The sequence below is a fragment of the Gallus gallus genome, chromosome 4 (genome assembly GCF_016699485.2).
Source record: "Gallus gallus isolate bGalGal1 chromosome 4, bGalGal1.mat.broiler.GRCg7b, whole genome shotgun sequence".
NCBI classification, from domain to species: Eukaryota; Metazoa; Chordata; class Aves; order Galliformes; family Phasianidae; genus Gallus; species Gallus gallus.
Window position 1 is genome coordinate 75,020,794 of NC_052535.1, and position 20,720 is coordinate 75,041,513.

The 20,720-nt window shown below is 34.6% G+C and overlaps 1 long non-coding RNA gene across 3 annotated transcripts in view; it reads right to left on the minus strand.

Moving 5' to 3' along the window:
• Positions 1–2,069: 2,069 nt before the first annotated feature.
• Positions 2,070–20,720, minus strand: part of LOC101750862 — a 61,869-nt gene continuing 43,218 nt past the window's right edge. For 2 of the 3 annotated variants that reach the window (XR_006939230.1, XR_001466407.4), the window contains exons 3-5: positions 17,689–17,750; positions 6,963–7,150; positions 2,070–5,618 (exon numbers count right to left, since the gene is read on the minus strand). This is a non-coding gene — a long non-coding RNA (uncharacterized LOC101750862). Of the gene's footprint in view, positions 5,619–6,962; positions 7,151–9,675; positions 9,738–17,688; positions 17,751–20,720 lie in introns of all 3 variants that reach the window. The other variant, XR_006939231.1, reaches the window with a different exon arrangement.

The window sequence follows — 20,720 nt, forward strand, 5'->3', positions numbered from 1 at the left end:
GCACTGAGAAATGGTACTGCTCTCTTATTTTCTTCCATGATTATTACTCATAATACTGAGGATCAAGAACAAAGTAGCATCTTCCTGCCAAATAAGATAACAGTGCTCTTAAGATCCTAAAATAAATGAATAATCAAAAAATTTCAAGGCTTATGTTTAATCTAAGGCTTTGTATTTGCTCTAAAAAATGATTTTGTACATTTTAAGCTCTTTTAGTCTATAGTTCTCACAGTTTGTACAGTATCTGAAAAGTAAAGCAAAAAATAAAGCCACGTATTCTTTCCTTATGTTATCTGTAATTTAAGAAACTCATACTTTCTTAATTTTAAAATAAAAAGATAGTCTAGTATTTGAATAGGATTCCAAAGGACTTATTTTCTTACCATCACAGAGGTCAAGTCCACCATGGTGTTCCTTAAAGCTAAATGTAGAGACTGGATTATAGCCAGAGTGTTTATTACTTTACTGTTGTATCAAGTCCTACTTTGTTTATACTTTTCCAAATCCAACCTAAAGATTTAACCTGTGATTTCACATCACAAATGAGACAGTCTAATAGATGTTTCCTTCTAAAAAAGGCAACATTTATTCTTCTTTTTCCTTTCTCAGCTACAGTTTCATCCCATCGTCCCATCGTCCTCACTGGTGTTCATCTGATACAGGGTGGATAAGATGATGATCATAAATTAGTCATTTGGGGGGTAGAAGGAGGAACAAGGGTTTATTTACTGATATCTTAATTAGTTCACTGTGAGGAAAGAGAAGTGCCTTCACTGACAGAAGGCATATAGACATGTATGGGGGAAGGCTTTGAAGATGGGAGGACTGACATCTGTTCTGACAGCAGAGGAACTCACCTTTAATGTCTGGTCAATAATTTGGTGGGTTAAATAATAGTGTTTCAATTAAGGGTTAATCACAGAGAATTTTGAACCATATCCTTAATGATTTTTTTGTGTGTGTGTCCTAATCATTATTAATCAAAAGATTCATAGCTGAATGTCACATCTAGATGTGAAAATCCAACAATACAGAAAGAATATTATACTGTTTAATTCTACTTTTTGTTTATCATGGTCCAGGCAAATTATCACTAAATCTGATTCTCCTCCTGTTTCTGCCTACCTAGTCACAAATGTCTCTGCTGAAAACAACCAAATTAGGGTGTTGAGAAGGGAGAGTACCAATGTTACTTCTTGGTTGGACCAAGTGCCTCCAGATCTGTCTGAGGGTGGGATGACAGTCATGAAGAGCTACTCAGCTCCATTTTCCTTTCTATTTTGAAAGCTTCCAGACAAAACAAGTTGCAAGTTGCATAGGGAAGCTGTTCTCTATTTAAAATGAAAACAAATTAAATTCATACACTGGCCTTCATATCATCTGTGAAAACTTATCTACTCCTGAAAAGCATCCTGATAAGAGAAGCAAAAGGCTCCATTAGATTTAGTTTCATCAGTTTACAACATTACTACTTTTGGCTGTGTTCCTTGTCTCTCTGCTCAGGCGGAATATACTAAAACAGATGCATGCCCACGCCTCAACTGTCTTTCTTCATGGGCTTGTTTTTTTACCATAAATCCACTGTCTTTCACTATTCAGATTTATGTTCTGAGCTGTGAACTTGAATGAGTCAGGTAACAAAGCATGTTTCTGTCTACCTCTCTTGCTATGGGCCAATAAATTCTGGCAGACAGGAGAACAGATAAGAAGTGAATATTATGTGTTATCATAGAGCAGTTAAATTCATTGGAGAACATCCGTCAGGCCCCTAAGAAAAGGGCAAGAAGCCATACTTTCAACATATTTTGGAGGAAAAAGGAAATTCTCAGGCCAAAACTTATTCTTAAGACTCTGAAAAAGAAAACCATCCCATTCCTCCCAAAGTTCATGAAAACTATACAACATCCTTTTGGTTTTTTTCCTTTAAAAAGGAAATATGTTAGAAGAAATCGGTCCATTCTCTCTTAATTTATCCACATCAAGTCTTGAACTTCAGCTTCTAGGTCAAAGAAAGATAACAAAAGTTATTTCCCCCCCCCCCCCAAAAAAAAGCACCATTGGACTAGAAGTCTCACTGATTGAGAATTTATTAGATTATTCACATTTAAATATATGTGATTACATTTGTTTCAATTCATCATATAAAAGCAATGAGAACTAAAGTTTTATAGCATGGTGATCAAAATCTAATGTTACCTTTCATTATCCACAACTCACATTTTGTATTCAGCATCACTAGTACATGTAAGGTGTTGGAATGTTTTAACACATTCTTTTAGAAACTGAGATAAAAATAAAGAATATGCAGTCAGATAAAAGTGAGAAATAGAACAAACTAAGTTCTGCAGTACACTGGTTTCTCTCTGAACTATCAATGTCATCTAGTTTAAAGGCCAAATAATTAGGGAGGGGAAGAAGTATCTAAGAGTGATCTAAGAGGAACAGTGATCTCCTGGTGGAATAGAAGTTCTTAATACATTTGGTGTCTCTATTGCTGACAGGGGAAATGGTGTGAAGATGAAAAACAGGGTGTGCGGCTGCAACAGCATCACTTTGATCTTAGGCTACAATTTTAAACAGCTCTACATCCCTCAGAGTCTGGCATATATTATATCAGCTCTTATAGAATTGCTACTACAGAAGGGAATAGAGCTCAAAAGGCTCAATGGCAGATTTCAAGTTGCATCCACAGAGAATCCTGACATCCAGCCTCAGTATCTTGGTCATAATAAAATATCTGGCCCCATCCATCTTTATTGTTCTTAACAATCAATAGTTTCAACAAGTACTGAGTTGCATGTGCATGTTGAAACTACCCCCCTGTGCACACACCCCCTGCCACATACATACGTTGCTCCAAAAATAATGTTTCTTATTTATTTTCATGGAAAATACAACAGATAAAAAGAGTACAGTAACACTACTTTATAGAGCAAATTCTCTATTAACACTGTTTTTCGATACAGTTACCACCATTAGCTCTGCATTTTCCACCATCAATGAACAAGGACCTGTAAACCATGCTTACAGGTGGAGGTGACCACTGCTTACAGTGGAGGTGACCACTGTCAATGTCTCCACTGCTAAACACACCACCTATTACCACACTGTGCTCACATCCACTGTTTGGTCTCCATAAACATTCAGCAAGTTTTGATAAAGTCAGTGGATGCAATATTTTTCCACATGGATGAAATAAACGACACATCTTTGCTTCATACACACCTCCATGTCAGACACCGTTTTGTCAGACAGCCCTCTGCTGCCATCTGTCACACGACAACAAAATATAACAGAATATTGGTGGGAAGATTCAACCTCTACTGCCATGCCACCAACATCCACTTTTGATGCTGTGGGGCCAACGTAATAAAATAAGAGGCATTACTTTCACAGCAGCCCTCATATATCCAAGATTGATTAGAGAATTGAGCTGAATGTTTCCAGTTTCCAGTATTTTAGTTTTAGCAGAACATAGTCTCTGGGACTTAAAATCTATTGACTTTTTTCTTAATAACAGGTGTTTTTTGGTTTTTTGTTTTGTTTTGTTTTGTTTTGTTTGTTTTGTGGGTGGATTTTTTGTTTGTTTTGTTTTCTGTTTGTTTGTTTTTTGCTTTTATTTTAATGGCAGATATATACAGTAGAGACTGCAATGGCACCTATCCCACCTGAAATTTAGAAACTTTGTTATAAGCTTTACCATTTTGTTTTCATAGCATCATGCATTAGTACCACAACCCTGTGGAGGAAACATAAAGAGTTAACAAGCAATAAAGAAGGACAAATTTCCATATATATCTTTTTCTTTCTAATGTTTACAGGCTACTACAAAGTTTCATCCTGAGATCCTCACCAGCTAAAAATGGTCAGTTTTATTTTCTAAACCTTTAGGTTCATTTTACAACTACTCTGCTTCACATAGATCATGCCATGTATGTAGGTGAATATAATTACAATTCCGTAATTCTGAAGTCAAATTCAACTCTGCTTAGCGAAGCCAAACATTTTCCAGCTGACCTTACTCCTGAACTGTTCTACTGCATTTACCTTCTAGCATGGCCAAGCACATTTCCCTTCTGCATTTCCATATTTGACCGTATTCCAAGTTTTGCAAGAGCTGCATAGAAGTGGTTATTTCCTTTCTTTTCCATTTACATGTGTATCTCTGTGTTGCTTATCCTGTGTGTGCCATCATCATGTACTGAACCACATTCCTCCACACATCTTGCACTCTGGAGGAAGGTAAGTGACTGCTAAAGAACTAACACAGGTTTTCCTCTTTGGAGTATTCTGCTTTCCTATTTATTTCTGTCTGTATTTCTTTTCCTATCAAGAGATTGCATGTGCACAGTGTGAAGCAGTAGTTCTTCCTGTTAGGAAAGGCTGAACTATTTTTCAGATATCTGTTCCGGGTTCATTTTGTTCCTGTTTTAGGAAAGTGAAGTTGCAGTTGTGAAAGGAACCAATTACTTAACTGGTAGCTAGATGTCTAATTTCTCTCAGTGCTACTGAAAAAATGTTAACACTAACTACTTAGTGTACTGGTATTACTTTAGATTGTCTTAGCTATCAAAATTGGTTAAAAAATAAGATTCTTTAACATATTGTACCCTCTCTCAACTTTCATATTATTTGGGTCATCAGTTCTGAAATAACTACAGCCTTGTTTATTAACGTGTTTGCTATCATTTTGGCTGCACTAAACTTGGCATTGAATTACTCATCTGTGTACTGAAAAGATTAGTCTGGTGATTGGAAGATAATCAAATTGTCAGCAAAGATCAGTAAATTAATGTGAGCATTTCCTATTTGAATTCTCTAGTTCTTCAAATCCTGTTCATAAAACAAGGGGAATGACTTAATGTGAAAAGTGCTAGAAGACTGATTAGAATTTAAATTTATGAAAAGCGCTCTTCATTGTAGCATGCTTAGAAAACTGGTTGGAAAATGAATTCCTAACTGTTTTCATACATACTTGGACCTATTAACAATTAAGTTATTTCAGCTACTCATTCATTCTACAGAACATGCCTTCCATCTCACTGGCATGTTTTTCATGTCTGCTTTTTCGTCTCCTTCCTTTGCTTTTCTTTGCCTTCGCTTATGTCTCTCCTTATAATCTCATTTATTTATTTTAACCTTTTTTATTTAATGAGATGATGTCTCCAGATGAGATTTTCTTATCCTTTTTTATACATGTTTTGTGGAGTAGCAAAAATAGAAGCAGTCACAATTTTTGTAGAAATATTGAGAGTAGAGAAAGAAGGAAGGGAGGAAGGGAGAGAAGAAGGAAGAATTTTTTTCTTAATATTTTTGATATGCCAAAAACATTGACATGAAAATTTGTTTCCATTTAAACACACACACAACAGTTAAGTGTATTTGTTCTGTATGCACTGGTTTTAAAATAGTGTTTCTAAGGTAAGACCAATGATAGCTCTGCAGTTAAGTCAAAGATATAGATGTAATAAAATGTAACTGATTCTTAACTGGAAAAATGTCTTAGGCATGAATACTGAAAATATCAAAATCCACCCATATTCTCCTTCTTTTCCTTTGACCTCTATTGAAAAATGGCATCCCTTCGAAGTGGGCGTTACTCTACTGTCAAGCTGCACCTGGAAATGAATATGGAATAGAAGGGATAATGAAGTATTAAGCATCCAGTTATTCATGATCCTCTTGAAAATAACTTTTCCTTACAAGTTATACAGACACTTTTAAATCAAGCAGGTACTATTAGTATAGAAGCTTACAATATCTACCCATGGAAAGAAAGTACAGGATTCCTTCAGAAGAATTAAACAAGCTTAACTGTGAAGATGATTTTCATGATTATGGCTAATTACCTTACTTGTTTTTATTATTTTATACTGTAAAGAGAAACCCAATGTGAACTCCTTTTTCTCTGTACTAATTCCATTGAACTGTCTCAGCTTATATAGACAATCAAGGGAATATATTCTTTATGTTAAGTTTTGTTAGGGAATTGCTGAATTTATTCCATTTAATATTTTTCCTTTGGATTATTCAATTCCCACCATTTTTGTTAGATTTTAATCAGACTTTGAATTAATGTAAAAGGAATTAAATGTGAGAAAAGATAATAATATGCTTTATACCATAAATCCACTTTCTACTTATTTTCATGCATAGTGTACATCCATTAGGCTGTACATACATCTGGTATAAATTAAGCCTCTATGTTCCATCCAGCATGGACCAACAATGTTTTATGACAAGTAACTAAAATGAACTTGCTTAATTTTGTCTTTTTTTTTTTTTTTTTGATTGCTTATTTCTGCAACAACCTCTTGAAAGTAAGTAAAACAAATCATGGAAACATAGAATGGTATGGGTTGGAAAGGTCCTTAAAGATCATCCAGTTGCAACCCCCATGCAGTGATTCCAACTACAAAGTATTGGTTGATACGAAAATCAGCCAAAAAAAATTCACAGCAAATGTAGCTATAATTCTTTTCCAGGTCAGTAGGTATAACTCAGAAGAAAAACATGGAAAAAGACAATTACATGCATTTTCCAAGAAACACACCATGAAAATGAACATTTTTAGCACTTTTAACTACTCAAGAATTAAGTCTGAGGCTACTGTAGGATATAGGAGCTCAGCATCCTTTTAAGGGTTTTTCTGGCTCTTATGACTGAAGAGCCAAAAGAGAGTGAATGGCAGTGTTTGTAACTAATCCTAGTATTAAGAGCTGGTGAAAGCCATCTTCTTTAAACACTTCCACTCCTTAGAGATTTTCCCACTATATTGTATACTTGATGCATATGATGTTTCAGAAAAAAATGTGGAGATAGCAAGTGCAAGATGGATGGGCACACTGGCAAGGGGTCTTTTCACCAAGCATTTTTCTACCTTTTTTGTCTAATAATGGTTCATAAGGGCCTTTATTAATAAGGAAATTCTGTCAACTGCATTACAACTTTCAGTCTCTTACCTCTGTTCTTTACCACTGTGGATGGTATTTGCCAAGATCCACCATAATGACATAGAAGTGTAAAGATTTCTGAGTACCAAAAGGTTCTGCATCTTGGGTTAATTTATTCTAAATGATAGCAAATCCACTCCTATGGCTGCAATTATTGTTTTCTGCTTCTTTTATTCAGGATGAAATTTGAAGATCCTCTGGAAAAACAAAACAAAAAAAAAAAAACACTGTAGAACTGAGTGATTATGCATGTAAGAAAGAAGTAATGAGAGGCATTCAGATGCGATTTAGAAGTCAACATCTTGTTGACAAACAGCATTGTTTGTAGAAAAAAACAGGATATCAAATGCTGAAGCTAAAAAGCATTATTTCTTAGAGCAACTGTAAAAATATAATAAATGTCCAATTTAGAAAGTGGGAAAATACACATATCTTGCCCAGGTTTCTCTGTCAAATAATGCTGTTAAGACTGATCTGCTGTGACCCTGATGTCACATTTACTCATTGGCTGAATAATGTCTTTCTCAGTTAGCAAGATGGCTAATGCCAAACCTGATCAATAAGGTGATAGATACCTTTTCAGGTAGATATTTTGTCAAAAAGTATTCAGTGGATATTTTTTATAAAAAAGGGGATAGGAACGAGGGTTGAGGAGAAGTAATCGGTAATCATAAAATCTGCTGCATAACAGAGACTCAAAAATAACTTTGATTTACAATGAAATGTGATATACCTCATATAGACAAAATAATATTATTATCTTTGAAAACCAGTTATGATAGTCATGAGATATACAACAGTCTACATGAAAAGGAAACAATGAATACAGGAATACTTGATTTTCCAGTGAGCTATTCCAATTATACTAAATCGCTTATAATACACCTTCATAATGTCGCAGGTAATTTACCCATTAAAAGCACAGCAAGTAAAGAAAGCTTTCTTCTGAAAGTTTTGTACAGTTTGTCATCTTTAGTTCTTCCAGATCTGTACTGAATATATTTTACCAAGTACTGTCTGATGATTCCAATAAGCAAAATAATATTTTGCCTATTTAAATTCTGTAGAAGTTGAGATGGCTTTTTAATCTGAAAGGACGTAATGACTATTGTTAAAAGTATTTGTTTGTGTTTTCTATACTCTCTTTTTATATCTGGAGTGTATACTCCAGATTGATCCATAGATCAATATAGAAACTTTCTTGGGCATTTAGAACAATGTCTTCTTTAGTTGGCAAAATAACTATTTCCTATATGAAAGAAAGGATGTGAGTAAACTAAACATGAGGAAGTAGACAGGGAATTGGCCTACTTTCTTGTTTGGGAAGGCATGCTAATCTTTAAGATTGCAGAAATTAGACAACATGTACAAAACAAATCAGTTATAGTTCCTCATTTGTGTAACTTAATAAATGGGAAACTAATGTTCTTATCATAAACATCATTGAGCTATTTTATGCATCATTATATAAACTTAGTCAATGTTCATCTGGAAAGTTGACACAAAATTATAAAAATCTCAACACATATGAAAGGAAGGAGTTACTGTGATTTTATGAAGAGGCTAAGACAGAACACTCCAGTTAACCACAAGGTTCAGTCTAATGTCAAGCAATTTCTAATCTTCTCCTATTGCCAAATAAAAGAAATATATATATATATATTATTTGCAGATAATAATTGTATCAATAGATTTAAATGAATACGACATCACGTGTACATTTTAAAATACATTTTACATAGCATACATATGCCTGCAAGTTTTACTTATAGAAAAATAATAATAATAGTTTTCAACCTGTACAGAAAGACTTACAACACCATTGGTATGAGTAACGCGTGTGATGGCAATACACAGACTAAAGCCACCAAGTTTTAAAACAAATGATTTTGGTTTAGTTACTGTTTAAAGAAACATTGTAATGTCATGAAGTTCAAGTGCTGTAAAACAAGATGCCTGTGGTGAAACCCTGAACCCACTGAGATCAACAGTAATTTTGTCCTTAACTTCAGTGGTTTAAGCTTCTATTTGTTTATGCGTCAGAACAGGGACTGGAAGCATAAAATCTCAATCCCATTTGGGAGTCATATCTGATATTACAAGCCTAAAAAATGACTCAACTAAATACAGGGGGGAAAAAGCTATGTAAGCTGCAAGACCCAACAATCTAAACACTAATGATTTTTGCTTAGGTTTTTCCAGCCTCTGTGCTATGTTCAAGTAGCAGAAACACAAGTAATTTACTTCTAAGCAGATCCAGTGAGAATATTTACCTCTTATGGTGATTATTGCTGTAGATGTTGATTTTCTGCGCTGATATTATGCTAATATTTTCTCTCCAGTGTTCAAAATATATTGTAATAATGTGAGTCAAAATCTCAACTTTTCACAACACTCTTTGTAAGAAACAAGAGACAGATCCCTGAAGGCACAGCTGAAATTTACATATTGATTGAAGGTACTTATGGATTGACTGGTGCTTATGTTATCTGAAAACCCGTGGTAGAACCATCTCCTCAACACTGTGGAAATGTATATTTAGTTTGGACTGTATAGATTTAAAAAATCAACACTAAAGTATTATTTCAAAGGGCTTAAATATTAGTCTTCATTTTCCATTAATAGAACATAGTATTTACATAATAGTATTTCATTTAGAAAATAAATTAAAAAAAAAAATCTGCCGCATGTGAAGCATATTTCTCTGCAGCAAAAGACATACCATAAGGGATTTATGTCCGATGCCTTGCACTATGAAGCAGTTTTTGACAGAGATAAATCAGCCTAAGAAAACAAAGATTAAAAAAAAAAAATCAAAAGGGAAAAGAGAGAAAGAGAGAAAGTATTAAGACCAGATAAGTACAAAAACAACTAAGTTAACTGAATAAACATTATGAAAACAAAATATGGCCAAGGGAATAGTAAGGAAGTAGCATAAATACTTCAAAGGAAGTCTTATTTTCATGAAAAACAATACCATGATTAGTCTCAGTTTTCTAGCCTAAAGGTATTTTTTAAAATTCTTGTGTACATTATTCATATTCTTAGCATAAAAAGCCATGTTGGCTCCATTACGATTGGTAGTAGGGTAGCAACAGAAAGAGCTGCTTTGCTTCTGCTTTGCATTCTTTCATTAAAGTGGTCTCTAATGGTAAAGTGGCAATGGAATTTGGCACTCAAGTGTCTACCTTCGGTCTCACAGCTAGAATTTGATTCCCAGCATTCACAGTATCTTTTGAAAATGATGAGTCAGACAGATGCTGGCAGACTTCCAGATCTTGGTCTCATGTGTGAAAGGACACTGCTTTTCTTTTAAGGAAGGGAAACAGAAAAAGAAAAAAAAAAAAAATCCCAGATGAGCAGTCATAGTTCTGTGCCTAGAGAGAAGGAGGAACTGAATTTGCATTAGAAACCCCTGCACCCAATTAGGGAGTATAGGAATGTACAATAGTCATAAGAAGACATCTCTTGCATTTCCAATTCTCAACAACAAAAGTGGAAAAAGAGTGTAAAAGAATACTTATGTTTTATTTTTGTTTCAAAGAAAAGGTTTTAGTAAGGTTGAAAACAATGTTTAGAGGGGTTTTCTTGTTTGCTTTGTTTTGTTTTTTACAAAAAAAAAAAGTTGTATAATATATAGTAAAATGAATATATATGAGTATATGCAAATATATAGTTTTGAAGTTGAAGTACATAGACTTCATTTTTTACCTTTTTCTGACTGTATGTGTTGACCTCAGACACATTTTTTTCTCATTTAAAATGATAGGAGCTAGAGATCTTATCACAGGGAGAAACGAAGTAAATGCTGGTGATTTAAAGCTACCAGTACCACCAGAAGAACTGTTTTGCCTTGAAAACAGAGGATTGAGGTGTTGACCCTGGGTTCAACAGCTGCCCCGAATTCAAGAAAAATCATATATGATATTTTTCGTTCAAACCAAAGCCACTAATTTGCAATCAGCTAGGAGGGGGTAAAGGGTTTGGACTCATGCCACACACAAGGGTGACCTCTTCTGGGCAAGGACAGAACTTTAAAAAATTCTCCCCTGACTTCAACTTCAGTTTTTCAGTCAAGTCATTCCCATCTGAAAATAAGCATCCTAAACTCCATTTCCTAAAACTGACTTTATTCATAAAAAAGAGGAAATTCCAAATGTGGTTGTAATTTAATCTATTTATTTTCTCATTCTTTAGTATGCCATGATTTATCTGGTATGTTCTGAGTTACTCCAACATAAGACTATCTGGCTCTATGATTTCTACTTTTAAACCTGAAAAAGATCAGAGTGAAAATCCACAAGCAAAACTGTGTTGGATTATCAACTGTACTTGCAGATGCAACTACTACAATCAAATGCACTAATGTAAATTCCCTACTGTAATTAAAAGGAAGATCATTTTGTCCCTAAACACTGCTGTCTGTGTCTGGAAAATATGATAGGAGAATGTCCCCAAAGGGTACGACAGGTCAAATTGGTCTGGATGAGCATCCAGGAGATTAAACCACAAAATAACTGAAATCCCATTCAGCACATAGATCAATGGAGTTTTTCAATTAGACTGAGCAACACCACAATTAATCCCTAAGTCTTTGAACAATGTATTCATTTTTTAAACTAGTCTGAAAGTACAGTATTGCATAAGCTAAGAAATTATTAAATGTAAAACTTTAAGGCAAGAATATTTATTGCATTTGTAGTAATAATTTACTCAGATTTATTTAGCACAAATATTTTAAAAGTTTTTGCAAAGGAGAAATATGAATAAACCTGTAAGCAATCACTTTCAAATCATTTTGAAAACCGACTGACTGCTTTTGCTATTCAGATGAGAATACAGATAAAAATTCTAAGTTATGTTTCTTGGTTACTTAACAAAATATAAAATATATAAAGTGCTGCTTAAATATTTTCAGTGCAAGGGCTGAGGGCTCAAATATTGTGGCTGTTACAACAGATGAAGCTCCATCTGTGGTTGGTAGTAATGCATGTTTAATTTAGTATAATGTTAAAGTCATTCTCTGGTTGATGGAGTTTCAATCTATCAGACACTAAAAGATGGCCTCTTCTAAGGTAATGCTAAAAATTTTGTCGTGGGGATGATGAAGCCTGTGAATGACTTTGCTGGATGACCTTGCCATCAGTACTTAGATCCCTAATTCCTGAAATACTGATCCAGTTCATGGCTTCATCAATTCTTTATTCTTGATTTATTTTTGAGATATTCTTCATAAAAATACCTGTCCATATGTCAGAAGGGAAAATAGAGTATTACTGTACATTCTGGACAAACATTCTGATCGATTATTTTTGGAATTTCATTTAGTATTTCTTTTTTAAAAACTTTAATAGGATAATCTATCATTTGGAAATATCTGTACTATTCTGTTTGCTGAGGGTTTGAAATCGTGCTTGAGGCAAAGTACTCTATTTATCTTCCCTCCCACCAGAGTTGAAGACTAACGAGAGAACTCACTGAAGGCACCTGAATTTCCAGTAGATACAAAAGGACAAGTTTGAGTTTAGATCCCAAAAGAAGGTTTGCACTTAATGTACTTTGATTATTTGTTGCTGTGAACTCCAGCCCAACTTGGACACAGATAACAAGGCTGTCTAGATATAACTTTATTAGCTTAATTCATCTAGGATTTCTCTTTGTGGTTGAGAAGGAGCTTTGAAAATATAGGGGAGATCTGGTCACTGAGGGCTGAAATACATTATTTTATTGAGGAAACATCTGGAAAACTTAGATACTTCTCATATATGATTCTGGCAACATCAAAAAAGCACTCCAATCATATTCAGATATAATTGGGAAGTCACTGAAAAATTTTCCATTATAACTTCTAAAGTTCCCCAGCTGTTAATAAAAACACTGCCACACAGCCATTGGCAGCTCCAGGTAGACCTGTTGGAGGGCTCTACCCCATACAGTTCAAGTGGCTGAGAATCTTGCAGCTACTACATGAAATGGGCAATTTCCAGGATACCTCTATTCAGGAGGAGAGCTTTTGTTAAACACTTAGCTTTTCGATTGAAAATACTGAGCATGATGGGATAAAAGAAAATCAGTCCCCAAACTGTAGTCTTGCAAATTCGATGCTCATTGCCCAATTCCACCTGTTGCTTGAGGAGAGACAGGTACATGCCACCACTGATGACAGCTTTGGCTTCGTTTTCTGATGTGAATTAATTTATCAAGTCTGATGCTGGGAACAAAGTCATGGGTGAGACAGGTGAATATGTGTGGTTTTTAAAAGGAAATAATAGGCTGGAAACAATGTACTATATTTGGATATTCAACTCCTGAAATCCTACAGAGCTCTCCATATCCGAAGGCTAAATAAAATTTTTGGCGTGTGTTCCAAAAAGTATTTGGAGGTGCAGCCATGCTATTTGTTGCCTGGTTTTGATGTGCAGGTGTAAACTTATTTCTGACAAGTGTTACTATTTGGAGCTGGAAATTCAGTAGTATGTTCAGCCAAGGGAGAAAGGAAAGAATGGGTAAATTGTATGGAGGAAAAATGGTATGAAATCTGGGACATCACAGAATTCATTAACTTCTGGAAATTTTGTTTTACTTCGGCCTTTACTATCTAGCAGCTTAATTTGCATTGCACTTTTTAATGCAAAAGAACGATCATATTTAATGTAATATTTTAATTTTAAAACACCAAATGCACACATGAAACTGGGAGGCATGCAACTGTATCTTCAAAGCTCAATGCTGTTTGTGTCACAGTATGGGTAACTTTACAGGGAAAAACTTTCACTGATATTTACAAGAAACTTGTTTCTCTTTACAAGATAAAGAGTATTAGGCAATTCACATTTCACTTTTCATCCATGAAGGGAGAATAGATTCTCAGGGACTGGGTAAAAGACACTGTCAGGAAATATTTCTTTTCTACATTTTTTTTCTTTCCTGCCATTTACATGTTAATTTGTCTTGCCTTCTGTTTCTGAATGCAAAATTACCTAGTTAATCACTACAGATAAGAAAACACTGAAGTCTTTTTAATAAGGCAGCATTGCCTTTTAGTCTCTTTAGGTGAGACACTAAGCCTTCTCTTTACAAGGACATGCTCTTTGCTTCCTTTTTTCCTTCTTCCAGACTGGACTGTGCTAAAGCCGATGTCAAAAGCTATTTCAGTCTACAAAGAGAGCAGACATCTGTTGATCTGATGTTGTGCTTCTTGTAGCCTCTGTTGAGTTCACAGAGTATAACGTTAAAAGTTACATTCAAATGCACTCAAATTATATATGTACAAGCTTCTACTTCCTATCTGCAATTAGATAGCTTTCTTTCTGTTCTCACACTACATCTGTCCTTCGCAGACAAATATGCCTAGCATCTCCAAACTTCTGCTAGGAGTCCAGTGACCAGCAGAGAATCATCTGCCTCAGGAATAAGATTTTGGCTTTGGAAGATAAGATAAGGCTTTGGAAAAATATATTCATTAAGAATGAATTCCACATTATCATTTTCAGAGACTACTGCTGTTTGTAACTTCTATGCTAGCGGATTTCTCTTTCTCTACAATAAAATAAAAACATTTTATTAATATTCTCAATACCATACTTCCCTCTTTTGCCAGTGAGACTCACTGCTATGAACAAGTTAAATTTTCCTATCTTCTTTAATTTCCATTTCTAAGATGCTAATGATCAATAAATGCATGCCTACAGCACAATTTAGCTCAGTGAATTAGTTTTAAAATGATACTACATTCAGTATGGTTCAAATAGAGTATACCAAAACTAGAGCAGTTCACAAAAGGAAGAGGATAAGTCAGTTTTCAGGACTCAGTGTATTTAAGATGAGGGCATTTAAGTAGCACCATCTCACTCTATGACAGTAGTGCATTTGGCTTTCAGACATGAGCAGAGAGGCTGATATACTGAAGAGTTTTGTTCAAATAATCACAAATATCATTTGTCTATATTATGCAAATCTGCTGTCATTTATTTCCCACGCTTCAGACTTTTTTATTGAATTGCCTATAGAATGGTTCTATATAGTAAATATTTACAGGTTTCAGTCAAGAGCTGTTGAAACAAACTCATCATAAATTTTGTCTACCTAGTGTCTTCCCAGAATTCAGAACAAGAAAATCTCCAGAATTACTTCAGTGTGTGAGATCTGAAGGCAACAGCAGAGTTACCACTTGGCTGAAGTCCATCCTTGAGCCTTTTATGGTTTTAAACAAATCAGCATGTAAGGAAAGTGGCCCAAAGATCTGATACATCAGGATAACAATCTAGTCTGTCAAAACCTGTCTATCAACCTCAATTATTTTGCTATTTACCTCTGTGAAGAGAAGTAATTTCTCAAATTCATCAGCATTTGTTCCCATTCTAGGAATACTCCGCTGGCTAAAATACTCTTTGACAAAGCTATGTAGATTTTACCTCAAATCTAGATCTTTTCTTGTAGCCAGGAAATACTAAGTCCTATTTAGACCCGTATTCTGTTCTGGAAAGGATTCTAGCTTTCCAATAAGTAAATCAAGTATCTAAAAGGCAAAAAAAATTCTGACATCTCTCTAAATTACAAAAGAAAGACAAGGTAATAAGCTATCTCATATTTAAGATCCCATAAGTTCAAATGTTAAAAATGTTCCCAGCAAATACCACTGAACCGTTTTACAATACTGTCAGGAGAGAATTTTATCAGATGTTCCTTTAAATGGGCCAAGGGTTTCTATTTCACATAAAGTAGGACAGCAAGCTTTTGAGTTCCTCTGCTAATATTATCACATTATAACCTCGATATATCAGACTGGACAGTCAATACTACACACCTAGAAGTGCCTTAGCTTTCCGAAGGCTGCAAGATCTGCCTGAATCTTTCAGATCAGTTATATGTTATAATAAAGAGAACTGAGGGTTTAGGTCATCACCTGACATTCTGGGCAACAGCTTTCAGGTCAGAAGCCAGGTCAGCACCCATTCCTCAGATCTACCCTCCCACACATGGTTATATCTCACACGTCATAAATCAGGTACAAGAACAAATTCTTATACATCCTGGAAGCCAAGAGGTATATTTAAGAGGCTTATATCATTATGTCCAGGATTTCTCTTACTCAAAGAAAGGCTTAACCTCTAACTTTGGATCTGTAAGCTACATCATCAATTTAACACCTATGCCTTTGATTAACTGTTCATATAACAAAGTCAGTTCAGTCACAGGGTCATTGACTTTTCAAGATAAATAAGTGGACTTATAGTCATCTGTCTTTCTAGACCATCCTTTAACACTTTGTTAGAAGGGAACCTCCTAGTATTATTTTGTTCCCACAGTTCTTACAGAGAATTTTAACTTTTTCTCTCTTCCTGTGTCTTGCTAACAAAGCCAGTCACAAATGCAAATCACTGATGAAGCTACATAGAGAACGTCTTAAGTACCTTACCTCAACTATGGTTGTCTGTTAAACAGAGAAGACCAAACATAAGTGGTAATTACTACCATTCCCAGAGGTCAGATAATGGTGCTCCTCTGACACTTGAAAAGAGCCCCTCCCATCTTATTTCCATTCCCAGTTCTCTTTATCAGTACTCACCTGCTTCAACCTTCTGTCAAGGCTGGAGAAAATATCCAAAAAGTTCTTCAACCACAAACATACACCTAAATTTCTATTTGTTTTATGGGAATAAAAATTTTGGGGCTAGTAACATACCTAAATCCACCAGCCCTGAATTTAACCTGTGCAAGATTTCTTTACAAAATGGGGACAACTGCCTTTTTAAGGGCCACAAAATTCCTGTGGTCTGTAACATGGAGATGGTGGGTGGTGGGAGGAGAGAAATTTATAAATATTACTTAAACAAGCACTAGAGTGGAAGACAGGTTAGAGCTTGTGGATTTATGGACAGGAGGTTAAGCTGAAAGCAAAAATAGAGTAATGGCAAAGTGGAGGGGAATAATGGGATCTGCTGTAAATCAGAAAGAAGAGAAAAGAAAAAAAAAGAGCAATAAGGAGGAAGAAAAAGTACTCTGGAGAAGATATAAAAAATAAGCTGAGAAGGAAATTGAGACTAAATAGGCATGAACAAGAGAAGAGGCATGAAGCACAGTAGAAAAAGGGAGACTAGAATGAATATAAAACTGAACAGAGTAGATACAAAAGTAGAAAGTCACCTGCACATACAATGGAAGCAAAAAAAAAATTAACAAAATTTGTATTACATTATGTTTATTTGCTTTGTAGTGACAAGTGGAATAATTTGCTTGTAGAGAGAAACTAACTTCAGGAATTATTTTATAAGTGGAATTTTGACATGGTAGACCAGAACAGCTGTTCAAAAGACATTACAGTCCATTGTACAAATTTTTCTTAGTTCAGTGCTTATTGGCTTAATAAAGAGCTCAGCAGGAATCCTTAAAGTCCCCTCTATTAATCTTGCTGTCAGATTGCACAAATTCCAAACTAAAAAAATTATATCCTTAGCCCCCCCTACACTTACAGCATGACAAAAATGCAGAGGGAGTCCAATCCATTCTTTCAAAAACAGAAGGAGGATGAACAGTGAAGATATTGTGCAATACAGAGGTAACTGGGGAAAAGGAGGCGCATTGCTGTGCCTGGCTTCCTCCCATTCCCTTCCCCTTTATCTAAGCTTTACTTCCATACGGAAGTTCTTTTTATCTTTTGACAATACTCTGTGAAGAGTGGCTGTGATTGTATCACTTTTGTCTGGCTCATCTCTCTGAAATGGCTTTTACTTACCAGAACTGTTTATGGTGCATCTGAGTTGTGCATCTGAGGATAAGGCTGAAAGAGTTTTCCATCTGTAGTAAATAGAGTGAAAAAAAGCAACAGACTATTGAATGCTATGTAAATTATTCACAAGATTTAAGATGATTGGTTATGTCTTGCATGAACCAATATGGTCTTAATTACACTTGCTAGAAATGAAACACATTTCTTACTAAAGGATCAAGGAGCCAAATTTGATGATAGCAGTCTTTTTGCGTGTTTTCTGCCTTCTGTCACAACAGATCAATCCATCATTCAATGCATGATGCGCATTACTCTTTTAACAGTAATGTTAGTTTTCTTTAGGGCAATGTCATAACAAATACACAATAAAGCAGAAATGTGATGTCTTTATATCCTTAGCAGTGAAGGTGTGAGATTGCCTACATTAGCAACTGCCCTTGAGCTAAACAAGATAGCCTAAAAATTGAGATCTGTAGAAGATTTTACTGTTGTTCTTGTGGTTAAGAATTTGTAGATAACTGATGCCAACTTTTACTATATAGCTTGGTTTTGGAGATTTTGTTCAACTTCTAAAAGCCTGTTTTGACAGCATAGATTTGTCTATGGATAAAATTGCTTAAAGATGGGCAGAATGTAACTTGCCATATATTCTAAAACACCTATGAGTTTGAGATGATCTCTGAAAGAGTGATATAAAAAACATTAGGGGATTGACAAGCAGTTCAGTAAAAAATCATCACAGTCCTTTCAAATTCAATGCCACACTGATTTATACCATATGAGGATCTGCTCATAATAAAATATATTTAAAATTTAAATATTTATACAACTAAGGTACTACAGAAATTTTAAAAGAATTTTCTTAATCTTGCCAGTCAAGTTTTTTTGTGGTTGCTAATATGTTGCTACCATGCTATACTTTTAACTGAGTTATTACCTCCTAATTTGCTGTAGACCATTAAATCTCTGTATCTGTGCATGACTGTGCTGGACATATTAATTTGAATAAAAAGTTATTTATTTTATTTTCTAAAAGAGCTTTAAAGCTAACAAAAGATAATTACCCTTGAATTACATATACAAGTGATAAATAGAAAGGAATGTTTGTTAACATCTAACATCTGAGAAGAGAAAATAATTCTCTAAAAAAAAAAAAATAATAAATCAACGGGCATTTCAACACAGTTGGGTCCAGTGGAAAGCTCTTCATAAATCTAATCTCACCCACTGAGTTCTCTCTCTGGATAGTTCCTGGGCCCCAACTTTTGTAGATTGCTTTTCCCAGACATTTTTGTGCATTTACTGGCATCTCCCTTTAAGTCAATGGCATATTCTGTGTTGAGGTCTTTGTGTTTAAGCTGAAGATATTTTAATTAAAAGCTGTAGATTAAGGGCTTCTTTTTGAGGATTTCTAAGCACAGTCTCATGTCCTGAATCATGTAGACCTCAAGAAACATGTGATTCAGTAATTTTTGTATTTTCTATAGTTCTTTCTGCTCATCCACAGTCCAGATGTTCCACTAGAAGTTATCTGGAAGCCAGTGTTCTACTTGGGACCAATTCTTTAACTACAAAATAATGAGTCAAATCATCCACCTGGAATAATGAAAAGAATTCCCCCTTCTCCACGAGTACAGCTCAGCTTAGTTCACTGATTTAGCAGAAAGAAAATGCAAATTCCCTGAACTTTCACAGTGCACAGATTTTGCAAGTACTTAGCACTCACTGCCTGTTCAGACAGTTGTCCAAGTTGTCCAGGTGTTTCTAAAAATGTCTGAAGTTTCTTTACACAGATAAGTATATTAAGTTTGAATTTCAGCTAAAAAAGTTAAAAGATGTTTGAGCACCGCTGGAATGTCAGCTGCTTATTCTATACTTTTGTTTACAGTAAGCATGCATAAGGAGTTTTCCATTGCAGTCTAGAGTACACATTTTCATGCTTGATTTGACTGTAGATGAGCTGCACATCTGGAGCTGTTGGGCTTTGATTTTTATATAAGTTGAATGAGTTGACTAAATGATCACAGACTTTTAAATGGTCTTTTAAGACAGAATATGTAGGATACCCACTTTAATAAAATTATAACTGAACACTTCTGCATTTTAGATAAATTTTTCCTTTATAATGTGGACTATAATCATTGTTATTCTGAATTTCCAGATGTTTTATTTGGCATGAGTTCATTTTGAAATTTTTTTCAGTCCAAATGTCACTAATTTAAACCATCCAAATCCACTAATTATAGATACTTCTGGAATCAGGATGAATTCCCCACAGTGACATCAGTGTGCTGTACTTCATGCTTGCTTAGGTAGAAAAATAAGTAACAGTTGATCCATAAACAAAAAAATTAGAATAAGCCCTATAAGACCCCCTCCACAGATAAAACAATAAGCTTTTGATCTCTTTAGATCAGTTTTAGTGGTTGTATTCAGACTAAGAAACATTAGGAAATAATTAATGTCTATATATTCATATTTTTACTATTTTTTCCTTATCTTAAATGAAGTAAGGTTCAGGATAAAATTTGATTGAAAATGTTTGAAGTGTTATATACAGCACTACTTTTGGTAAAGGGCATCTTTTGAACATCTTAAAAGATAACTGACTGAAGTTTGTTTAACACCTCAAGTACGTAAGTCAAATATCAATTTGGGGAACATATATCTACATTTTATGCACTATTGTGACACCTTATAACCTTTAATATATATTTTTTCACCAATAATTCAACTATTAAATTATTTTCTGTTATTAAAGAAAGAATAAAAAATATGCTAACAAAATTCATAGAACATATAAATTTGGGAGAAGCTAATTTTACATTATGGCCACAAAGGTGTATGATTTTTTATGACTTTGAATTATTCACATATGCACAGAAAAAAACACATCCAGGAGTCTATATGTGTTCTGTAGTATGACTTATCTGATTATAATACTACATTATTTTGTAATGACTTTAGTCATTCCCATGCCATAGGAGCATGTGAAATTTCTGAAGTAATGATGAATGGCAACTTCTAAGCTAGTTTTA